At 45.7% G+C, this 4,757-nt stretch overlaps 1 pseudogene; it reads right to left on the reverse strand.

The window, feature by feature from the left end:
- Positions 1–3,131: 3,131 nt before the first annotated feature.
- LOC105519398 lies at positions 3,132–3,548 on the reverse strand (annotated as a pseudogene).
- Positions 3,549–4,757: the final 1,209 nt, after the last annotated feature.

A 4,757-nucleotide genomic window follows, 5' to 3' on the forward strand; every position in this document is an offset into this window, starting at 1 on the left:
ACCCTGCAGGCAGCCCCGGGAGCTGGGCACTCTGGCGGCGCGCCCTGCCTGCTGCCACCTGGCTCCTCTCTGTCGGTGCCTGAGCCCAGGAGGACATCGGACTCCAGGGGTAGGGAGCCGCAGGCTCAGACTACAGGCAGCTTTAGGGGCCTGTCAGGGTGGGAGTTCGCAGAGGGGTCTTCTGGGGGAAAGGAGACGTGGCAAGAATCTTATATCTAGAACTTGGGGTCATGATCTGCGGGATGCACCCACTGATGACGGGGATGGAGAAAAAAGTGGTGAGAATTGGGCTAATTGATGACAGGCTCCAAGAGCTGTCTTGCCAGTGCCCAGAGCACCCCACCAGTGCCAGTTCATATTAACAGAGCGTCCACTGGCTGGGGACCAGGCCCTGGGGTGGGGAGGAGGTAAAGATGCCAGGATGGAAAGGAGACAAAATTCCTACCCCAAGGGAGCAGGGAAAGTCTAGTTCAGACAAGACTTTTGAAATTATGAGCAGAGATATTTTCAACTTTGCAAAATGGAGGAACCTCACCTTAGATGTCCCCATGGAGCCTTGGAGGAATGCAGAAGACAGGATTGAGCAGTGATAGTCAAAGTGGCAGGCACCCCACTCTACTAGCTCCCCAGTTCCTGGAGGCTGGGGTGAGTGGTTCTACAACAGACCAGGACATCTCCTATAAAGCCCAAACCACTAACCAAGGCACCCAGTTCAGGTTTTAACAAACTACCAGCAGAGACAGCAGCATTATCTAGTTTCAAAACTTCTGAATGTGCCACAGTCTGATAAATTGGTGCTTTGGGTGAACTTTCTTTTGTAATTGACTGTCACTCCTATTTGATGATAGAGTTGGTTTCTGAAATATGAATAAACGCCACGTACAAAATCAATTCTTCAGAAAAGCTCCAGGAGGGGTAATTAAAATTCCAGCCATGAAGCAAGGGGTTAACATACTCGAGCCATCAGGCAACTCAATGGTACCTTAATACCAAGAAAGAATTGTGGATTCCTGTCCCTTTACCCAATACCTTAGGCCCACTGGGCACTCTTGGCTGCCTGCGCTGATCAGAAATTGTTTTTTTGTTATGTCTTTGGGAGGAGGTAGGTGGAGGTCAGAAAGCAGAGGAAAGTCTTCAGGAAATGTTTGGTCTCTGAAGTCTTGGATCCCATAGAAGAAAATTCTTCCTGAGTCTGGGCCAGTGAAAATCCCCTAGGAACTGGGGAAGTTGAGCTACAGTTTATGGAAACTTAAATTTAAAATGTGTTGCCTTATTCCAAGACACCAGTGTGATCCAGTAATTTACCAGGAAAACAATAACAATCCCCAAACCCTTCCAAACTGTAAGGAAATTGTAATTTAGTAACTGATTCCGGTGACTCTGGTGTATGCCAATTAAAATGGGTGTTTCCCCCCCAGGGAGTTCTATTGGAATTCTTCAGAATAGTTCATCTATGTACAAAGCACACTTGGGGCCAAGTCAAATAGGTCAAATGAGTTGTTCTACCTTGTGGGATGATCTTCAGGTCTGCCAGAAAAAAATGAAGCAAAAGCAAGTTCAATGTCCTGAAATACAAAGTCAGAACAAACAATGAAATGATTTCTGGGTTACCTTCAGGATGAATTGCAAGTTGATAATTAAGGCTATAGATTAGGAAAAGGCCAAAATTGCCTTTTCTGCTGGAGGTCCTGCCATGTCCTAGATGTACAGAGAACCTTATTCAGAAGTGTGGGGTTAAGATTTTTAGTTCTGGGACTGGGCGACGGCTCATGCCTGTAATCCCAGCACTTTGGGAGGCTGAGGCGAACGGATCACTTGAGGTCAGGAGTTCTAGACCAGCCTGGTCAACATGGTGAAAACCCATCTCTACTAAAAATACAAAAGATAGCTGGGTGTGGTAGTGGGCACCTACAATCCCAGCTACTCAAGAGGCTGTAATCCCAGCTACTCAGGAGAATTGCTTGAACTTGGGAGGCAGAGGTTGCAGTGAGCCGAGATTGTGCCACTGCACTCCAGCCTGGGCAACAAAGCTAGAGTCCATCTCAAAAAATAAAAATAAAAATTAATAATAATAATAATACAAAAATTAGCTGGGTGTAGTGGCACACGCCTGTAATCTCAGCTACTCAGGAGCCTGAGGCTGGAGAATCACTTAAACATGGGAGGCAGAAGTTGCAATGAGCGAAGATCGCACCACTACACTCCAGACTGGGTGACAGAGTGAGACCCTGTCCCAAAAAAAAAAAAAAAAGATTTTCAGTTCTTACGTGGGCACTCATGTAAGCAGACAAAAATGAGATATGTATTATCTGAGAACTCCTAAGAGTCCACGAGTTAACTGGAATTGGTATCTGTTTAATCACAACCTGAGTAGCTATATTTGGGACCAACTCTCAGTTCTCTGTCTCCACGTAGAGTCTGTTGTGGAGTAGGGATTTGGGTCGGGGGAGTCATTTGACCCAGACCTCACACTCGTGAACAGCCTCGAATATAGACTTTAAACATAAGCATCCCTTTGCTCCTTGTAAACATTAGAACTTTTTTGTTTTGCCTTAGAATCCTTCTTACTTGAGACCTAGCTATCTGGCCTAGATGGCAGATTGAAATGAGACTGTCAAATCCAAAGGGGACCAGAGTACAGTATAAGAAAACTGAAGAACAGACACGTTGCCTCACAGACCTCTAACCTAAAATAAAGCTCTACTGAATGCATGAGGAGACATGTAAAATTGCAATGTCATCTCACGTGCACTGTTTCCCTAGGTAACAGACAGTGTTTGAGTCCCATGTAAACTACTGGAGCACCTCCCCGTCTCCCTCAAGCAGAAGGGCAGGAAAGGAAACATCTTCATATCTGGCCAGCTGCCAATTTGTTGGAGCTGGAGTTGCAGGGTTAAGGGAATGTTGCAAGGTAGTGGATGAGCTTGGATTCCAGCCCAGGGAGGGGAACCCTGTAGGCAGGGAAGTACTCCCTTTGGGATACCCCATCTACATAGATAGCTGGGTCCATGTCCAGAGAGTTCCTTTGAGGACAGGCTGACTGATGGCACCATTGTCCTAGGTGGCATAATTTCTTTTTTCTTTTTTTAGCATATGAAAATTTCTTACTACAGTGTTTTCACCATTAAAATTTATGATCTTGGTCTTTCCTTCTTGCCTTTGTATAGGGCCAAAAGAAAGACATAGGCTACTTTGACAACCTGAAAGCGGACTCCAGAAATATCACCAACAGCATGACCTTTTTGACCAAATCCAGCAACCACAACTTTATTATTTTCCTCAATAAAGTTCAAGCAATCATCATTGAGTACAAAGGCTGTAGTTTTCTTGCCATCCTTGATCCACTGGACCCTGACACACTTCCTAATGGCAGAATTTGGCTTTTTGGCTTCAACTCCTACTTTTTCCAGCACAATTCCTTTTGCATGAGAAGTACCTCCAAAAGGGTTGGCCTTCAGGGCTGTGCCCACATGGGCTTTCTTGTACTGTATCATGCCACTTCTGATCTCATCGGTGACTACAGAGCCTCCTAGCAGTACGAAGTCCATGACACTTGCCCATCCTGCCAGTGCTACAGGCCTGAGCCAAAGAGAGAAGCAGCTGTTGCAGGTGAAATCATTTATAAATAAACATATCCCATCTTGGAAAGACAGGATGAAAGTGATCAGGAAAAAACTACAGCAAGTTGAAAATTTGTTCAGGAAAACAATACTTATTTCAAAGGGGACTCAAGTGTGTTTATGTGATCTTGACTTGGATCATGAGCTCCTGAGGACAAGGACTGGGCCTTTTGCTTATTAATAGATCTTGCCCTATGCCATGCTGTAGAAGGGACTGGGTTACTGGCTTTAACCTGGATTTTAGAGCCTTGTAGTTTTGTGGAATCAGACTGATGCACTTCCTATCAAGGATGAGATAAAGCCTGGCACAGTGGCTCATGTCTGTCATGTCAGCCCTTTGGGATCCTCCTATGCAGGAAGATCACTTGAGCCCAGGAGTTCGAGACCAGCCTGAGCAACACAGTGAAACCCCATCTCTGCAAAAAATTTAAAAATTAGCTGGATGTGGAGACATGTGCCTGTAGTCCCAGCTATTTGGGAGGCTGAGATGGGAGGATCACTTGAGCTGGGGAGGTCAAGGCTGCCGTGAGCTGTGATTGCACCACTGTACTCCAGATTCCAGCCTAAGCAACAGAGCAAGACCCTGTCTCAGATTTTATGAAACAGAGATAATAGGCAGTCGTGGTGGTGCATGGCTATAGTCCCAGCTACTTGAGAAGCTGAGACAAGAGGATCCCTTGAGCCCAGGAGTGTGAGCCTGGCTTGGGCAACACAGCAAGACCCCATCTCTACCAAAAAAAGGTAATACTAATAATGTTAAAGAATGAGAGAATAGAGTGAAGTGGGGACCCTTACAATGCATACGCAATAGTAAGTACAAATATGATTTGTTTTCTTGGATACTGACAAGGCTGAAACACTGCCTGTCTACCTGCAGACTGTCATCCAGGGGAGAGTGGCATGACCATGGCTCACTGCAGCCTCGAACTCCTTGGCTCAAGTGATCCTCCCACCTCAGCCTCTCTGAGTAACTGGGATTACAGACATGCGCCACCATGCAGACATAGACTCATTAATATCCTTGACAGAAGGTAGTTAGTTGAGTGTCACAAGGATGAGGCTATCAGCTTCTAATAGCAGACCACTTTGTGCCAATTTCTAGGTTTAGGAATGAAAGCAGCAGCAATCTGTGTTGCT

This window comes from Colobus angolensis, unplaced genomic scaffold (genome assembly GCF_000951035.1).
Source record: "Colobus angolensis palliatus isolate OR3802 unplaced genomic scaffold, Cang.pa_1.0 Scaffold349, whole genome shotgun sequence".
NCBI classification, from domain to species: Eukaryota; Metazoa; Chordata; class Mammalia; order Primates; family Cercopithecidae; genus Colobus; species Colobus angolensis.